This window comes from Prionailurus bengalensis, chromosome D3, assembly GCF_016509475.1.
Source record: "Prionailurus bengalensis isolate Pbe53 chromosome D3, Fcat_Pben_1.1_paternal_pri, whole genome shotgun sequence".
NCBI classification, from domain to species: Eukaryota; Metazoa; Chordata; class Mammalia; order Carnivora; family Felidae; genus Prionailurus; species Prionailurus bengalensis.
The window spans coordinates 74,590,584-74,608,856 of NC_057356.1; positions in this window are offsets into that span (position 1 = coordinate 74,590,584).

The following is an 18,273-nucleotide window of genomic DNA, read 5'->3' on the forward strand; positions in this document are numbered from 1 at the left end:
GCTTAACCAACTGAGCCGCCCAGGTGCCCCCTAGAGTATTATTTTAAAAATTTGTAATGAGGTATTTAAAAGTTACGAAAAACATGAAGAGTAAAGCAGTGAACGCCCATGTGCCCAGCATCTGTTCTTTATATGTTGATAAAGAAATAAATCATTATCAATAGAGTTGAAACCCTTTGTGCCTCTCTTTCCCAATGTTTTCACCCACTTCCCCTCCAGGAGTGAATGTGGTATTTAAAATTACAATGGGCACTATTTAATTACAAACTTCCCATATGTCCAAGTTTGAGGGAATTGATGAAATAAATCATGATACCTTAAAGTGGTGAAATATTATTTATTAAAATAAGGGACTAAGATCTATTTTTATTATTACACATATATACAGACACATTATTGGACATTTAGGAAAACAGTGTCAAAATGAAACAAAATTATAAAATCACCCACAATTCCACCAAATGGATATAACCATTATAACTTTTGATGTAGTGTCTGTTGGTCATTTCATCTTATTGTTTTAAGGTTTATTTATTTATTTATTTTGAGAGAGAGCGAGCATCCATGAGCTGGGGAGGGGCAGAGAAAGAGGGAGAGAATCCCAAGCAGGCTCTGCGCTGCCATTGAGGCCCAATGCATGGGCTCACTCTCGTGAACCCCAAGACCATGACCTGAGTGGAAATCAGGAGTTGGTCTCTTAACTGACTGAGTCACCCAGGTGCCTCAGTCATTTACACTTTTAATAGTTACTATTCAGACATGAACTCAAACTCTACACATAGTCTTAAAATACACTTTTCCTCTTAGCGATCCTCAATAGAACCATTTCACTTTACAAAATATTCTCTTAGAATTTAACAGCTGTGTGGTATTTCACTGCATGACTGAGTGTTTACTCCATTTTTTGATATTTTTGTATTATTTCAATTTTTCCTTGGTATAAATGAAACTGTGGTAAAGTTCTTTGTGCCTGAATCTTCGCTATATGACAACAGTTACTTATTCGGTAAATTCCTACAAGTGAAATCTTTTGGTTTAAAATTTTAAACAAAAGCTATCATTCTTTAGAAGAACATTTGTGACGTGATATATTGCAAAGTAAAAAAGTAGTCTACAAAAATAATATATACAGTATGAATTTTCAAATGTTAAAAGATGTATGCAAATGAAAAGCTGGAAGGAAATACAGTATATCAAAATGTTAACAAGGTATCTCTGGGCAGGTGGATAATGAGTTATTTTTATTTGCTTCTTTATACTTTTCTGTTCTTCATTTTATCCACAGTAAGCATATATTGCGTTTTAGATCAGAAACAAAATAATAGTTTTTCAAATAATTGAATAAATATTGAAAAAATTAACAATTACCAAAAAAAAAAAAGAAAAGAAAAGAAAAAGCAAAATTGCCTAAGTACAAGGTTTGGTCAGGTTTCACAGCTGTCCTTGTGAGAAAGATCTGGAGGTTATAGTGAACCACAAGCTCAAAGTCAACAAGATATTAAAGCTGTTTAAGAATAAAATGCATATTACATTGTCTAGAACAGAGCGAAATAATAGTCCTTGCACAGTCTAAGTCTGTGGGACTGCAAACACCACACTGTATTCGATAGAGATGATATGATGTGTTCAGATAAGTGGCAGTGGGTTGTTAAGACGGGTCGGAAGCTGATACAAATGACTGGGCCCAGTCATCCAGAAAGGCACCAGGGGCTGATTATATTGTATATCATCACAAATCCACTGTTGCTGGGGATGCCTGAAAAACGATTTTTTTTCATTAGGGTTCTAACCCCTCTCTTGGCATCCTTCTCTTTTGAGAACGGAAGAAACTAGAAGTCTGAACCATGGTGTTGAAGGAGGAATGGTAAACTCAAGTTGAATCAAAGCCAGCGTTCAACTCTAAAGGAATACTGTCTGGGGAATGGGGCACTCAGACTTTGAAGCTGATGATTATTAGAAAGAGGCAAGTTACTGCCCTGAGATTGTAGTTTTGGAACAGGCATTGGCAGAACGCTCCCTCCCCGTCAAGAGTGGGTTAAGTTTTCTGGGGATGGCAGGGTCCAATCCCATAGCTATGCTGTGGAACACAGCAAAGGCTTACCCCCCACAAAAATGCCCTTACTCAGGACCCAAACTAGTGTCCCTGTCACAAGTAGGACAGCAGGAAATGTAAAATGTCGGTATTTTTCTACTAAACGAAATTTTTATCTTCAATTACTATCCTGTCTAGTGGCAGAACACTTAACCAGGTTCACCTTTGTTTAGTAAATTCCTGATCACTTCAGCATTTTTACTCACTTTGGGTCTATTCACAGACACTTTCAGACTCTGTTTTTCTCATGTGCCCTGGGGTGAGGACCTACCTGGTTCTGTCCAGTCCTTCTCTCTGGGATAAGAGTTTTTTCCTGGTAGCAGCCTTATGATTGGGAATCACTTGCCAGGTTTGGGAGTCCTAACTGACCCCTGAATTCCTTACCCCTTATTCTGCCTCATCATAGATTTGCTCTGCTCTGTCTGCCCATCCGGAATCAGACCCTGGGGCGAATCCCCCAGGAAGCACCTTGTCCCAGATCCCAGATCCCAGATGGATCCTGATTCCCTCACCTCCCCATCTACTCTTCCTGGGCTCTAGTAAATTCACAATTCTTCATTTTTAGCAACAATTATTCTATTGCTGTTTTATCCTTATACAAGAACACTACTGGCACTCTATATTTCACTGGGTAAAACCACACATTCTCATTTCCTTCCTTGATTTCAGAAATTTTAGTAACATAATTGCGCAGAGTTTGATAGAAATAAGATTTCATCATCAATCTCTCTTGAAGTGATTTAAGTTATTTTAAAGCAAAAGGAAAGGTAGCATGTAAAATTAGGACATCTTTCTGGTATGTTTATCATGCAAAAGAAAATCCAGAGATAAACGCAAAATGAAGCCATCTCAAAAATGGCAAACATGGAACACTTTAAGGAGCAAACCATGGGAACAGATGGGCAAGCCAAAAACTTACCAAGTTTGTCAACTTCTAAAGTAAGCTAACTGAATTATTGGTAGATATGATTTGTGTCATATTGGGAGAGAGTGAACTGACCAAGAGCATATCTCAAAGAACAGTGACAGTTATTTTAATGGAGAGAGAAAGATCTGGTATTGAAAAAATAGGAAATTGATACTACTACTTATTCAGTAGCATTTGTTGACTATATTGGAGAGGCATACACACACACATGAGAGAGAGAGAAGGGGGAAGGGGGGAGGGAGAGATCCTAACATACTGCCTGTCAATAGTAGAGGCTTAACTAATATTTGCTGAATGAACACAGTGGGGTTAGTTGAAAGTCCAATCGTTCCAAATGGGATTCATTGACAAGTCCCCCTCTTAAACAGGTTAAGTTCAATTAAACAGGTATTTCTTGGAAAGGAACCTCTTTTTGTGTGTGTTGGAACTTTTTAGGTCGTATTTGCAAGGTTGGTCGTCAGCAGAGATATAGTCACTGGCCGAAACTGATACTTATGACGATTGGCGTCTGTTCAGGTTGATTGATGCCTGTGTAGCACTGGTAATTTGCTACAGTATTGTGACTAGCATCTCTGCATCTGTATCAACCAAAAGAGATCTCTGATGTAGATGCACAGTGAACAAATGGGGAAGGGATGGATGTGGCATTGATGGTATTGGAAAAACTGCCTAGCTATTTTGGGGGAAAACGGATCCTCACTTTACAACATGGTAAATTATAGATACGATAAAAACTTAGATGTAAAAAGAAATTCATTTTAAAAATGCAAGTAGAAAAATAGGTGAAGATCTGATGTTCTGTAGACCAACAGAAAGCAAAGAAAACAACCATCAAGATGTGTTTGTTACATTGATCTAAGTAAAAATTTTACATTTTGTATATCAAAAGTCATGAACAAAATGAAAAGGCGAAGAATAAGATGGGAAAAAGATCTTTGCCACTATCACCAAAAAAGGACTGATGTAATGGGTTTATACAAATAGATTAAAAAAGCATTAAACCTTGGGGCTCCTGGGTGGCTCAGTTGGTTAAGTGTCTGACTCTTGATTTCGGCTTAGGTCATGATCTCAAGGTTGTGAGTTTGAGCCCCATGTCCGCCTCCATGCTAAGCATGGATCCTTGCTTGGGATTCTCTCTCTCCCTCTTTCTCTCTCTGCCCCTCCCCCTGCTTGTGCTCTCTTTCTCTCAAAATAAATAAATAAATAAACATTTTTAAAAAACTGCATTAAGCCTTCCATAAGAAAATAGGCAAAGGACATTAATAGGTAATTCACAAAAGAGGAAATGGCTAGTGAACATCCGAAAAAATTTGCTCAATGACAGTAGTCTCAGGTAAACACAAATAAAACACCAAAACCTTTTTAACCCATTGAATTAGAAAATTTTTTGGCAATAATATTAGTCATCACTGGGGACAATAGGATGACTGGGGACAATAGGAGAGAGAGAGAACATTCTTTATAGATAGATCACCGGGAGGATTGAACATTGCTGCAACTCCTCCTAAAACTCCATTTGACCATATATTTCAAGAACCTTAAAAAAGATTTATATATATGGATCTAGTAGTTCTAATTATAGAAGTCTATCCTACAAAAGAATCTTAAACTCAAAGATTTATGCACATAGATTATCATTTTACATAATTTACAGTAGCGAAACCGGAATCCACAAACATTCCACGAGGCAGAATTATGTTATATTGGTATGATGTAAAATTAGGCAGTCATTAAAAATGAAGCAACAAGTAATTTTTAGTGACATGGGAGAGAATAAGTATAAAAAAGCAGAACGCAAAATTTTACACACAATAGTTTCCAACTGAGGTTAAAAAAGAACGAAAAGGTAAAAAGACTGGAAAAAAATCACCAAAATATTAACAATTGGTTAACTCTTGGTGGGAATAAAGGTGTTCTTGTTTTCTTCTTTATAATTTATTCTCATTTTATACTCATGCTAAGTTGTTTACAATGAGATGTTTTACCTTCATCATCAGAAAAAAAAATCATTATTTTAGAGGAAAATCTCTAAAATTAACCTTAGCTTTTCCCTGACAAACGACACCCAAGGAAAAAATTTTGATGACATTTTGCTTTGCAATTCTTTTTATTTATTTATTTATTTATTCATTCATTCATTTATTATTTATTTATTTATTTATTTATTTAAACGTTTATTTATTTTTGAGAGAGAGAGAGAGGGAGCACCCTAGTGGGGGAGGGGCAGAGAGAGAGAGAATGGGGGACAGAGGATCTGAAGCAGACTCTGTGCTGACAGCAAAGAGCCCGACGTGGGGCTCGAACTCACGATCCGTGAGATCATGACGTGAGCCAAAGTCAGACGCTGAACCCACTGAACCACCCAGGTGCCCCGCAATTCTTTTTAAAGCGGGATTTCACAGTTACATTCAAACACAAGCCCCAAGGTAATAACTTTTTTTTTGGCAGAGGAGAAGTAAATAATAAGCAGGCAAAAATTATGTATATTTAGTTTTGTGGGTTTTTTTAAACAATGGTCAAAATGTCTCTATTAAACAACATTGAAGAACAAACATTCCCTTAGCTCAAGGTTTAAGTAAGAAACACAAACACTTTTGTCTCATGTCATCTTTATTAGCTCTTTCAAAAATTACACAGGGGCATTATGGTTCAGACTTCATTTCTCGCAGTTTCTGCAAGTATTGTTGTTTGAGCTCAAGATCAGGATGATTTATGATGTGGAGAGAAGTTTCTCCATGCTTTTCAGAATCATTCTCCTCCACCTTGTCAGACCTTCATGGCTTGCTTTCATAGCTGTCTGTCCTCTCCCGGAGCCACTGTACTTTCGCACAGTAGTGAGAAGCCCTGTCTTTCCCCCAGAGCCAGCCCCAGGCAAAATTGTCGAAGAGCTGAAGTTAGTGGCACTTCCTTTCTCCAGCCCCACGTCTGGTGTATTCCCACCCTCTCAAAATCTGCTCTCACATGCTTTAATCACACTAAGCGACACTAACACTTTTGAGTATCTACTATATACCAGGCATTCTGTTCGGGGCTTTCACCCACACCATTTTATTTTATCCTCACAATAACCTTGCAAAGGTTTATCTGCCTCATGTTACAGATGAGGGTGCTGAAGCCCAGAAAGGTTAAGAAAGTTGGCTGTTGTCACCCAGCTAGCCATAGCTGGCCCAGTTCAAATTCACAGTCAGAGCTGTCTGGTTCTGAAGCTGTGCTTATTCTCAGTGGGTGGGGCTGATACTTTGGCTAGTCAGGACCCTTTCCATGCCTTTTAAATTCAAATCGTACAGATACTTTGTTTCCCAACTGAAATTCAACTTATGTTTAAATTTGAAAGAGTCTAAAGCTTTTTAGTTTTCTCCTGAAATTATATAAATTTCCTGAGGAGTAAGGACATGTACCTAATTATATCCAGAAGGTCTATCAGTTGAAAAGAACATTCCTAAATGAATACGGGCACCATTCAGTTTTCTCAAATTGTCATACCTTTCCTGATAGATAACAAGAAAATTCACAGGCGTGTCTTTCTGTGAGCCTAACATCATTTCTCCATTAATCTAAAGATCCTCCCAGAAGGTAATTAATTTCCCAGCTTCTCCCTATAACTAATCAAGATTTTGAAACACTCATTTTCTAGGAATTCTTCTTTACCCTCTTAATCAATTCTGTTCTGCTCCTAAGTAGCTATGTGCCCTCAGGCAATTTACTTGGGGCCTCTGAGCTACAGGTTTCTCATCTGTAAAAGGTGGACTGGATCAAAAATCAGACCCTTCTCCCAAGGTCGTGGGGAGAATTAAATGAGATAATGCAAGTAATGATTTTGATACATGCGGGGCTCAGGAAGGTGTACCCTTATTCCACTCTTCCCTCTCTTTTGCATATTGGTATTTTCTCTATTTAAAGGTCACTGTGTCTTCCTAATGGTTTTCTTGACCTTTTTCTCCAGGACACTAAATAATTCCTATTTAATTCTTTTCTGGGAGACCTTGTTTTTCAATGGTGTACCGATCACAATAAAGAGAGTAACAAATCTCTTTTCTATCTCCCTTTCCGTTTGCCCCTCCTCCAAATCTTCCCCACAAACTGCAACAACAAACCCAGAGAAACAGAGAAATAAGCCCCTCAAAGTTATCAATTACACCATCTTCCTACAAGTGGTGAAGAAAGTATATGTGTCAAGAGGGTAGTTTAAAAGTAAGAAAAAAAACCCCACAAAAACACCAAAATAGCCTTTTCCTAACCAGCTTTCTGTTCACCATCCATCAGCAGTGCCACTGGAACCCCCACTTTGCACACTGGCAAGGTGCTGTGGGGCCGATGAACCACCAGGCTGCGGCTTGTGGGAAAACCTGGCCCATACCTAACAACGTGGATCACAGAAATGTTTGCGGTGAATATGATACAATGAGCTGAGGGCACGGAATATTTCCCACCCAGTAATATTTAGTGGAAACGTTTTTGCTTGCTCGATTGTAAGGAATTCTTGGTGGTTAAGACCAAAGAATTAGGGAGCTAAAATCCGGCAGCTGTAGGAGTGCCGAAGAACCCACTTCACCACTTAGAGCTTAAGGAATAGGAATTCCGTGTTTGTAAAACTTAGCCACACTCTCCTGTTAGTACATCTACTGATTTAGAAAGTGCCAGGGGGCCTGGAAATGTGATGTTTCTGATGGATCTCTCCCTCTCTCTCTCTCTTTTAAATTTGCTCAGGGCTCCAGACAGTTGGTGCTTAAGTGTCTACAATTTAAAGTTTTACATCACTTCCTTGGGCTGTCGTATGTCTACCTATCCCGTCCAGGACATTTCCCTAAATAATCTCTGAGTGGAGAACGACGACTCTCTCCTAGGGGATCTATCCGAGGAGGAACGTGCGCAGGGTGGTTCAAATTCCCATAGCTCAGATTTCGTCCCCGCAGGTCAGATGGTGAGGTTCTGCGGGGCCAGTGATATGCACAGCTGTCCCTAGAAAAGGCATGGGGCACAGGTGCTCGGCCCCACGCCACCGAAGTCGCAGGGAAACTGCTGCACTGACGTGTGAGTGCCATGCATTTTAACCTCGGATGTGCGAACCCCGTGGGCAAAAAAGTCTGAACCACGCAAAGGGCGACTGTCACGATGAGCCCCCGCCCTCCCCTCTCCGTCCCACGGTCCTTCTGCGGCGGGCCCTCCATTCACACCAACGAGGTGGCTTGAATTTGCTCCAGGCTGCGGAAGCCTCCGCGTGCTCCAGTCTTACTAACATCCCTGCGCCGTCTGCACGCGCTCGGCGGCGGCCGCGCGGTCTGAGTCGGTTCCCGGCGGTCAGCCGCCAGCGCAGCCCGGGCTTGGCAGTGGGGGCGCCCCCCCGCCCTGCCCCGCGCCCCGCGCCCCGCGCCCCGCGCCCTCCTCCAGCGCCGCTGCCTCGGTCGCCGGCCGAGCGCCACGCGATCTTGCAGCCGCTGGGGCTCAGCGCGCGCTCCTGGCGGTCGCTGCGCGGCTCGGAGCGCCCTCCGGCCCCGCCTCGCGTCCGCGGGAACCCGGCGCCCGGGCAGCCCCGCCCGGATCCGGCCGCAGGGCGCCGTCGCCGCCGGCCTCGCCACGCGGGGCCTCCGCCCGGGCGCCGGGCAGCAGCTGCCTCGCCCGGCCTTGTCGCGGATCGCGCTGCGGCGCGACACCGGGGACCCAAAAGGCGCCGTCTCCTCGCGGGCCCCGCGGTTCCCGTGCGGTCCAGCCGCCTCCCACCTAGGAGAAATCCACATCCGATGGGGGTGTTTTATCAATCCCAGCGTTTTCCCAGGTGTTTTTTGTTTTGTTTTGTTTTGTTTTGTTTTGTTTTGTTTTTAACCTCAATTGTTAATTATACTCCATTCCCTTATGACTCGTCTCTTTCCTCTTTAGGGTTGCAGGTGGTTCAAACTTTTGGCTTCTGGTATTATTAAACAACGTTATTCACTTTTTAAAGGAGGGCTAGGTGGGGGTGGGGAACGGGATGCCGAGTGGAGTTTTAATTTATAGACAAAAATCGTTTCACTGCGTGGCCCAGGCTCTTAATTTCCCCCCTCTGAACCTCAGCTACTTCATCTGCAAAATAAAATGTTGAACAGTTATATCTCACCTGCCTTAGAGTGTGGGTCAGATGACCTCAGGAAGTATCTTCCAGGGCTAGAGTTTGTATGATTTTGTGAGGTGTAGATTTGAAATTTAAGACGAAACATTTCACACTCCACCATTTCTTTGAAGCAGTGAGTGGAGAGCATTTATCTGTGAACCAAGAGTCAGAAATAGGAGGTTTTTTTTCTCTGTCTCCCACCAGTTGGGGCAGGCTTGGGGTCTCCACACTCTGAATGTCAGTGTCACAAACACATAACCAGGAAATCAGATATGTGGATTATCTGGTCCTTTAGAATTCTTTGTGCCATTGATTCTCTCCACTAATATTGATAACACAAAGTGAATTATAGAGTTTGAGTTTTTCCTTTTTGCCTCATGGTTTCCATCCTGGAGAGAAAAACAAAAGCAAAAACACAACTAGTTCTCTTCTTTAAAATACAAAAAAAAAAAAAAAAAAAATCAATCCCATTGATCAACGTGGAATACCAAAGACCCAAATCCCTTCCATTACCCTCCACTGTGATTAAAATTGAAGTGTTCTGAAAAATGCCATTTCAAATTGAAAGGAAGCAGAATCTCTTTCTCGTTTCTGTGCCTGTCTCTCTGTCTCTCTCTCTTTTTTTTTTAAAGGAGACACAGGGGCGTCTTAGGGACATGTCTTTTATGTCTTTCTCATGCAAGCATTTTAAGAGGCCACAAATTAAAGGTAGCTGAGTTGGCTGAATGCTGGCTTTAGGCGTGCCCAATATGAGCAGTGTAGTGCAGTCTTCGAAAATAATCCATAGTATTTTTGCAGAAGGAGTTACTTGTGTTTGCATTAGTGAATCATTTTCATATATGTTGTTGTTTTGACCCATCCTTTCCCTGGGATGCAAGAGCCAACCTTCAGTGAAAGGGGGAGAGGAAGAAGGAAGATGTGTGAGCTCCCCCTGGTGCTCTCCTGCATTCAGACTGACTGAAAGGAATTGCGAGGAAACATGTCTACGCAAGCATAAGGAAAAACAAGTTATCTGGATTATTTCCTTCTGAAAGGCCCATTTCTATGCTGACGGGGAGAATGCTTCAGAGCAAGGACTCCCGGCTTTGGGCTTGGGTTCTGTATGTCACCTTGTCAGTGTAGACCTAGCTTTATTAGCTAATGTCATTTCTGTCAAGAGTTGGAGGAGGAATCCTTGCCTTGTCAGAGAACATGTTTACAAAGCGAAATTTGAAGTGGGGATTTGGCAGCTGCCCTGTGGATGGGATTACTCTTGGAATCAAATTGGATTACTTTTTGTCCAGAATTGTTCTCTTTGTTAGTTTACAGTTATTCATTTGACTGAATAATTTTCACACACTTCTCTGTGTGTATGTAGACATTACAGAGGTGTCATGGGGCTTTCGTATGAGCCAAGTCAACCAGTGGAGCCTTTAAATCTGGACCATATCTTCTAGCCCAATAATAGCTTATGTTCTTAATGGCCTCTTTAACACTCAGGGTCAGAGATTTCTGTGGTCATCTGTAAAGACTGTGGGGGAAATTCCATGCAGTTACTGGATAAATTTGTTACAGTGGACTTCAACAATTTATTAACCTGTGTTTAGTGAGTCCTGCCCTTGGTCCACACTGTAGGAAGTATAAAAGATGTATGAAACATAATCCCTGCCGAGACCTGGTCAAATCAGCCAGGGGCCAACCTTCAGTGTTCATTAACATAGACGGGTCAATATTATCATGATTCTTTCACCTCATAAGTAAATGCAGAGTTTTTATTTCACCTTGTTTCATATGTGGGATTTGGGTTCAGTGGGGAATCTCTTGGAAATCCAAAATTGGATGGATGATCCCAGCTCTTCTGATGGTTCCTGATGTACTCCTTCACCCTGAACTTGATCACAAGACAGTGAAGCCCATTCAGAAAACCGCAGCAAGTTTTAATTAATGTAGCTCATAGTCTCAGGTTCATTCTGCTCTCCAGTTTTTATTTCTCACAACACATCATGCTAGTTCTCCCTTTACCTCTTTGCTAATGTCATTCTGCTCCCTTTGACACAGCCATCCAGCATCTACAATTCTTTCTGTCTAGGGTGAGCCTTGCCTCTTTCCTGACAATTCTCACCTTTTCAAATTGCTCCCTTTTCCAACCTTTTTAGACTTTTTGTTCACACCCCAAAATGCACTCCTCTTGCAGAGAGCCCCACACTCTGAGTTATAAAACCCATGTCTATGTGTTACCTTTCGTTCTGAATTTGAAGGTCTATAGAGAAAAGGTAATGTGTTTCGTTTCTTCTGTATCTTTACATTACCAAAGTGTGCTGAGATTTTTAAATCGTTCTCTGTTAAGTGAGTAAATTGAAATAATAATCCTGAGGGATTTTTTTAATCTCAAAAAAATTTTAAGTCCCATGTCTCTTGAAGGAACAATTGTCAAATTAAGGAGCCGTTTCCAGGATTTTAATTTATGTGTCAGTTGTGCTTTGCCTCCACCCCAAAAGGATTTAAGATGGGCTTAAAATATTATAAAAAGTAGACAAGATTATTAATTTTGTTCCTGCAAGCTCTAAAATCATATAGTTTTAGATACCAATTCAAACAATGGAGAGGTTGTTTTTTTGTTGTTGTTGTTGTTAAAGATCACAGGCATGCTTTATAATATCTCTCATTAGCAGGTTAAGGAAAAAAATCACAGATAAAAATTTCAGAAATATTTTTGCGTCTTCTTTGCATATCACACACACACATACATACACACTCACACTAGAACTGTACTGGCAGTGAACATGGGTTGTTTAAAGTATAGCTATTCAACTGTCATATAAAGTGAAATCTATATTTTCTCTCCTTATATGACTATATATTTAACATCTCTATGCATATGTGTGTGCATACATATGTATATGTTATATACACACACTCCACATTATTATTTCAAAGGGGATTTTGCTCCTTCTGGCTACCAGCAATAACTAGTCAATATTTACACTCTTGAATATCGATGATATCGTGCATACACAGGAAAGCTGTGGAAAACATCTCCATTTTCAAACAGAGTTTTAATTATTTGTAAAGACTTCAATTGTTCACTATCTAATGTCATGGATTGGTCCTCACAGTATGAAGTGCAACTGTCCAGAACCCCCACAGTATTATAAATAGGCTTCTAAAGCCTGCTTGATTGATGTTTGGCATAAAACGCTATTCCTCTGAGCACATATATTCCTTCTGTTCACCATTTTCATAGAAAAATACCAGGGCTGATTTTTTATTCAAATCTCCAATTTATGCAGGGTTTAAACTACTAAATACTTAAAGCCTTTTTCAGATCTTTTTTTTTTTTTTCCTTTTCTGTTAGGTAGGTAACTAAATCTTTTGCTTCAACACAAATAAGAATTGGAGATTTAGCAGATTCCTGTGGGGGAGAGAAAGAGTTTATTAATTATACTGAGAATCAAATAATATGCTTCTTTGACACTAATGTTCCATCTTTCTCCACCCCAAGTATCCTATGGGACAACTTTAAAGCCTTTATCAGGGTCTAGATTACTGCATTTATGGTTCCTTAGAAGAAGGAATTTAATGAATGGCATTCTGAGTTGAAGGGAGAATTTGAGATGTTTTAAGATTTAAGCTGTAATACTGAAGCGATTTTTTTTCAAAGTATGTCCCAGGGATTGTAATATAAAACATCAAAAAAATAAGCACAATAATGTACATTTTCATGAGTTTTAATAAATTGTTAATACTGATGAAATGTAAATTTTTCCTTCATGGACCCTTATCTGCATTTGACAGAGTCCTACAGAAACTTTAAGTACCCATTTAAAGCAATTTACAAGATATTGTAGAGATTCCCAGCAATAAAGAATGATTAGTGATCTTCTTAAAAATTTTTATATTGACAATATTAAACCAAGTGCCTTATCCGGCTTGAACTGGTTCTGGCTAGTGTTTGTATTGGTGCTTTTATCAAGAGTGCACATTTACTTTATAGACTATATATTAGAAGAAAATTCTACTTGAATTCCATTCTGGAACTACCCTTACTTGATGGATAACAGGGTAGTTAATATTTACTGGGTATTTACTACACATCGGACACTGTGCTAGGCACATTCCATGTGTTACTGCACTGGGTTTTTACAGTTACTCTAATGGAGGAACATACCTAGCTAACCACTCTTTCAAGGATGAGAAATTTGAAGCAGAGAGAGTGAGAGTGATTTACCCACTATATTAGCCAGTTTAGCCTGCTGGAACAACATACCCTAGACTGGGTAGATTATAAACAACATATATTTTATTTCTCTCAGTTTCTGGAGGTTGGAACTCGAGGATCAAGATGGAGTGGGCAAGGGAAAGAACTTGGCTGCTTTTATAAGGCACTGATCCCACTCATGAAGACCCCACCCTCATGACTTAATCACCTTCCAAAGGCCCCACCTCCTAATACCATCATAATGGGGTTCAATTTCAACATATGAATTTTGAGGGGACATAAGAATTCAGACTGTAGCACCTGCTTAGTAAAAACGGTGAATGTGAAGACTGGAATATAGCAGTCCAGATCCACTGTCAACTATCTGTAAAGGGCCAGACGGGAAATATTTTAGGTTTTGCAGGCCATGCAATCTCTGTCACAACTGCTCAATTCTGCTTTGTTAGTGTGAGAGCCATTATAGATAATATGTAAATGAACTGTGTGGCTGTGTTCCAATAAAGCTTTATTTAACAAAAAACAGGTGATGGGTTGGATTTGCTTTGTGGGCTATAATTTGCTGACCCCTGCACTATCCTATTTGGCCTGCTTCTTCAGTGCAAAGAAAATCCACTAAATGCACATGATTTTGGAACAGGCAGGTCTCCATGCCAGGTCAATCTTCTGAGTAGGCAAAAAGCTGTGTGAACTGAGGAGCTCAGAAACTACCTCACACCTGGGCACTTGATGTAAACATCATCATTGGAGACTTTGGAAAGCTCTACTTAGAATATACTGTACTTATAGGGGTGGGCTCTTGAATTAACTCGTGAGTCCCCATCATTATTGCCTTGTGAATTACAATTACCATAGTGACGTTGAAGTCCATGCCTGCCTAGATTTCTGGTGTCCCGAAGGCCACTTAACCTGACCTAAATTTTCCAGGGATTGTTGGAGCCCCAGGTTTCTCTTACTGCAGGTTCTGCTTTGTGTCATTGGATTTTTAATCTGTTCCACTGGATCTGTGTGGCTGGACTGGTGACTCATTGGTTTTGTAATGTACTTAGGCCTGAAGATGTGTCTAACACTTCTCAGTCTTTAAATCAAATAGCCCAAGAACTAGTTCCCACTCATCTATTGGCCAACTTCTCTGCTGCCAGCTATCTCTCTAGAATTCTATTTTTACCCATTCCTAGACTCTCTATTACTACAGTTCATCCATGATAATGTGTTAGAAAGTACTCTCTCCCCCTGCCAATGTCAGATCCATTGTCCTCCCCATCAGATGCTGTATTCTGTGGGACCAATTGAAATTCTTAGTTACTGAAACTTATCAGTGGCTGCCTGCCTACCCCAGTGGACAGATGAAGGTCTGGTTTTGGATCCCCTCAGTTTGCTCTAATGGCAAGTTATCAGCTCATGCTTGTCCATGGGACAGGGAGAGCAAGACTGGGCAAGGCACAGAAAACAAATTCCCCTAGTCTACGACTTTGCCTAAAGTAAAATGTTACTTTTCTTTCATTCTCAAAAGCTAAGTATTATGATTATAGAGTGTATTTATTATAAGAAAATTGCACAAGGATTTGACCTTCTCTTTTTCTGAAATAGCAAGATAAAGAGAACACAATTTTGGCCTGATTGGTAAAATTACAGATGCAACTGAGTGAAAGAGAAACCAAAATTATGGTTGATATTTGAGAAGAACCAAGATTAAACTTCAAATATCATATGGTTAACAATGTTCTTTCTTCCTAACTCAAACATATTTTATAAAACTCAATTTTTATCCTAAATCTCTGTGATGATTTTTATATTAAAGAACTGAGTGGAATTTTTAACCAGGAGGAAAATTCTCTGGTGTTGGATTTAATCCTTGAAATCAATCAACAAGTCTTTTAAGGTTCTTTAAATCATCACGACATGAAAGGGCTCTTGGGGTTCAAAGCCAAAGAAGTAATCCCTTGTCTTGTGTGTGACTGAAAAGAATTATTGTAAGTAGTGATCCCTGCTCTTATGTAGATTATAGTGTCATTGCAGAGATAAAATTAAGGCATAAGACAATTAGAACAACCAAACAGGATAGCACTCAGTCTATGAGTTCAGAGTAGGAAAGGACGATGGATCAATGGAGTCAGTGCTTTGTAGAGAAGGTTGAGTTTGAGGTAGTTGATATCTGAGAACTACTTATCATTTTATACAAGAGAGCAACTTGAGTGTGGGTTCTTTGAGGTCAGAGGTGTCTTAATCTCTTCAGTAGCTCAAATACAGGGTACACATCATGCACGGTAGATGCCTAAGAAAAATTTATTTAGTACAAAAATGGAATTTCAGTGATATGGCTTATTTATTGGAGAGATTGGAATCAGGAAAAAGAGATGGTGATCTGTTTGATGAGCTGCAGTATGCTTGATTGCTTTTGCCTGCCAAGGCCTATAATAGCTACCAGTATTGGGTCACCTCTCAAGACATATTCACTAGATGCAACAAATTGGTCTTGGACATCGATCAGCAAATTTTTCAAGTGTTTTTGATATTCCAAATAATATAAACTTCAAACTTAATGCAGAGAACTAGATCCCTTTCTTGAATGAAACCATGGGATAATTGTGACTGATTGTATTTTCATGGGAAGTAGCATGGTAGGAAATCTCATGGGCACAGGAGTCTGATCGCAGTAAATAACTTGCCCACACAAGTTCTTTGTGTGTTATTTACTGGGGAACCTTTGCTAATGTCATATTCCTGTGCCTCAGTTCTGTAACTTGAAAAATACAGATAATGATGTCTATCCAGTTGGATGTTGGTGAGGATAAGCATGTATAAAACGCAGACTCTGGTGCAGGATAAACCATTCACAGAGAGGCTTTTTTCACTTTCCTTTCTCTGCCGACAGAATTGAATGAGAGCCTGGGCTTGGGTGAAGCCAGGGCATCCTGAAGGTCCTGGGCTACAAGACTGGGGTGGCACTGGGTGATGAGCACCAGCCCCATGGATGCCATCAGTGTGCAGGTTGGGATGTTAGTCCTGAACATGAAGGAATTCTGCTGGTGAGTGCAGATAGAAAAGCTCTGAGAACCAAGTTAGCCTTGGGAAAATCCATTGCTATGAACCAAGAGGCAAAAGGAAAAAAGGCAATGGTTAAAAAAAAAAAAATACACACACACACACACACACACACACACACACACACACACACACACGCAATGAAAGGCAAACAAGCAAAAGAGACAATATTGTTGGTGAATAAGAACACTATGTAAGTGCTTTAGATTTTTGCAGAGTTATCTCATTGTATGTACCTGGTGGGTTAACTAGTAAAAATGAGTCCTAATGAAAGCTTAAAGTGAGCCAGCTGTGTTCAGCTAAAAAGGAGTGCTTTTTCTTCTTCATGTGAGCAAGAGGAGTGGGCCTGTTTAATTAAGAAGAAGAATGTTGGTAAAAACTGGGGCATGATTTTATTTCTGCTGTGGTGGAAACAAGTTTTCCAAACAATTGAAGGCTGTTGCTGCCATACTGTTAGTGGAAGTTTCTAGAGCCTGGATATTTTCCATAGGAGCTTCCATTCAGTGGCTAGCAGGCTGTTCTCATAGGCGACAATGGATGGAACAATGGACCGGAGTCTGGGTAGAGGCTGATACCCACAGAGCCCAACTTTTCACTCTGGCTTCTCCCTTTGTTCTCTTTCCCAGTCCTTGCCCTGGGTGCATAGATGTGCTGAGTGAAGTGTTGTTGCAGCGGCTCCCAAGACCCTTGGGTGTATGTTGATTCATCCTTGGCTGGCGTGCGCCTATCCTGAAAATCGCTGTGTAGGCCTCTCCTAACCCAGGTACCCCTGTGCAGTGCATTGGGGCATCAGCTCAGCTGCCTGCTGCCCACATGGGATCTGTTCATCACTATGGTCACCTCTGAAGCCACTGAGTGATTTGCCAAGCTTCGTGGGGGAGAGATAAATCAGCTGGGATTAGAATACAGGTCTTCATGTTGTTGAGGTTTCTTTCTGTGGACCAGTGACAGGGGAGGCAACTTCTCTATCCCTTTTGCCCACGCCAGGATGGCATATCATAACTAGGACAAGAGAGTGTCACTTGGAAACACATACTCAAATCGTTCTAAGTGCCAGATTGCTGTTCAGAATCTTCTTGGTTAGTGAATAAGCAAATGTTGTAGGTGGTGCTAGTGACCATATGACATAGTGACCTGAGAAGCAGCGACATGAAGGAAAGTGAGAAATGAGAAATGTCTCCTGGATTTGCCAGCTGCAAAGGAATGGTGACCTTTTAAAAGCCTAGTTTCGGTTCTGCAGTGAACATAGAAGCAGGGTTGCAGGGACCGAGAAAAGAATGGATGAGGACAAAGTGTTGGTTATGCACGAAACAGAAAAGAAAAAGTTTGGAAGGAGACTGAGTCAGAACCTGTGGCCAGAACACAGCTCTGTCTCCTGGCAGACTGGATCAGGGGCCAGGTCGCTGTGACCCCCAGGCTCAATGGCTGCGTCCCTCTCTTTCAATGCAATGTGTTAGTCAGCAGTTTATATTAGCCAGGTGAAGGAATTGTATTCTAATATATTAATACATTTAATACATTAGTGGGTGTTTGTCTATCCGCGAGGTAAAGGCAGTTCTTTACTCGTTTTCTAAGGAAGTCCCCCATCCCACTGTTCTCTGAAACCCTTCCGCCTCCCCACCCCCACCCTGCTGCAGGACTAGACAGCTAGACAGTGAATCATCCAAAACAAAGGCTGAACACATATGAAAATCTTCTGGCCTTAGTTGTAAATGAGAAAGATTTGGATGCATACTTGTTGAGCAAGTTTTTCTTGCTTTCAGAGACTAATCTAGTTCAAAGATTAGATTATAGATCCCCAAGGGCAGGGAAGGGGAGGTGAAGGTATCAGACAAATGGAGAGCAGGCCCACAGGTCTCTACCAGGAAAGGCTCTCTTTGTCCTCCACTCCATTGAGGTACACGGGAGTCCACTTAATACCCTTTATC